The sequence below is a fragment of the Palaemon carinicauda genome, chromosome 14 (assembly GCF_036898095.1).
Source record: "Palaemon carinicauda isolate YSFRI2023 chromosome 14, ASM3689809v2, whole genome shotgun sequence".
Lineage (NCBI taxonomy): Eukaryota > Metazoa > Arthropoda > Malacostraca > Decapoda > Palaemonidae > Palaemon > Palaemon carinicauda.
The window spans coordinates 64538877-64541376 of NC_090738.1; positions in this window are offsets into that span (position 1 = coordinate 64538877).

Below are 2500 nucleotides of genomic sequence, written 5' to 3' on the forward strand. Positions count from 1 at the left end.
TTATTATTATTATTATTATTATTATTATTATTATTATTATTATTATTATTATTATTATTTTTAATAATGTTATTATTGTTGTTATCGTTATTATCGTTATTGTTATTGTTATTTTTATTTTATTGTTATTATTATTTTTATTTTATTGTTATTTTTATTGTTTTTTTTATTGTTATTTTTATTATCAGACATATTTAATTATCATTTTTATTAATTATTATTATTATTATTATTATTATTATTATTATTATTATTATTATTATTATTATTATTATTATTATTGTTATTATTGAAAATGGTTGACGATTCCGAATAATTTTTTTGGCCTATCCATACTTTTAGTGCTTTTTCCTTCTCATAGGGTTGGTAAAATATGTTCCAATGTTCTTTAGGATAAAAATAATGACTTTTTAAATTTATCATTTCATGACGTTAGCAGCTAGATCTTATAAAGACTTGCACTACATGTATTTACCATAAGAAAAAAAAAGGAATATTAAATCCTTTTTATTAAGGAAAGAGTATTTATTTATTCGAGAAAAAGGCGGGTTTTGTTTGTTAAAATGATAATAAACGATGTAAATTAGAATATGATTAAAGATTATTTAAATAGATAAAGATCATTAATAGATATTTTGAAATACGTGGAAAAATTAAAACTGAGTCAAAAACCTCCCTGCGATTGAAAATGATATATTTGTTTTTTAATATACCAAAAAAAGAAAAAAAAATAACTTTCATGAAGACGAGTTCAAGTAAAAATTATACATGACTGAAAAAGTAAAAGAGTTTGAAGAAATAAAAAAAGCGTAGCTGTCTGCAATATAAATGAAATAGGGACATGGACTGGATGAAAGATTTATAACTGATTTATCCTTTAAGAGTTTTGCTCTCTTCAATAACTTCTGAAAGAAGGCTATTCATCATCCCTGTTCCCAGTGGATTTAGTATGATCTCTCTCTCTCTCTCTCTCTCTCTCTCTCTCTCTCTCTCTCTCTCTCTCTCTCTCTCTCTCTCTCTCTCTCTCTCTCTCTCTCCTGAGTATATGTCAGAGAGAGAGAGAGAGAGAGAGAGAGAGAGAGAGAGAGAGAGAGAGAGAGAGAGAGAAATGGGGGTGGAATTTTTTACAGTAAGGAGTGAGGTATAATAAGAAATTGAAATAGAGGCAAGAAGTTGTATACATTATAAGCCTCAAGTTACACTTTAAATGAAACAATATTTTGAACTCTATTCCTTATCTTTTCCCGAATTCATAAAAATTCTAAATATTGCATCTTGAAGGTATTTCGTTTGTTACCTAAATCCGCCATATTTACAATTAAATGTTGACACTCTAGTTATCTCCATTTTTTGAGAAAGGTAATGTAATCAGTAAGTTTTTATGTATATCATTATTTTGGTCATCATTATATCTGCAATGAAGATAATGTCAATGTGTTAACATGACAGATAGTATTAGTTTTGATACTATTGGAACAAATCTACAAAAAAAGGGTACAAAAGTAGACTTCTATTTCGAAAAAGAGCCTCTTTTTCTTTCTCCTGAGATCACGAAATCTCCATAAAACAAGAAGAAAACTTTCTATCTTCCTTTATTCCCAGATGTAGTTCATTTTAATTATTAACATCCTTGGTCCTAAGGTCTATAAGACTTTCCCAGTTTAACCACTAACTGTCCTGCCGTATCACATCAAGCTTTCTGTTCTTTCTCCTGGAATATATATTTTCCAGGTTATGGGTCCCGAAGTCCTGCAGGCAATGCTACATTTCGGTAGTGGCTATTATATAATGATTTAGATAAAACACATAATTTTTTGTGCGTGCACTTACGCAAGTGCGCACGCGCACTTGCCTGCGTGTGTGTGTGGGTGTTTGAGTGTGTATGTGTGTGTGGGTGTGTATGTGTGTGTGTGTGTGTGTGTGAAATCAGTATTTCATATCTGTGTGTGTCTGTTTGTTCTATGAAGCTCTCGAATCTGGTTATAAATTTTGCTTTACTTGATTAGAAAACGTCCTTCTTCAAAGGTGTTGAAAAGTATTTCACGTCTTGCTATTTACATTAAAAACGATGTTCATTGAATAAATATACTCATTAACGCTTCTCATTGTCTGTCTGTCTTTATCCAGTAAGAAATTCAAATTCCTTTCCATATCCGGCTCTTTTACCTATAACCTTCCATCCTTGAAGAGTCTGAATGTCCCATTCTCCCCTTAGTGGTTAAACAAGGCTGCAACCATCATTTTTTTTATTATTATTCTACAGACTTTAGCTCGAAAAGGATAAGAGGTTGCCAGCCCCTCTAACTATCACTACTTCAAAACATTTTGTACTAATCGATTTACCTTTGCTGCCGATTAAACCGGTAATTAAATTCAAAATATGTACAATAACCCACCAAGTTATCAGAACCGGCCGTCCTAAATACTCAAGAGAATTGCTACATATTGCGAAACCAACAAATCGTGTCGACATGAGAATAGTCACTGATGGCTTCAAACA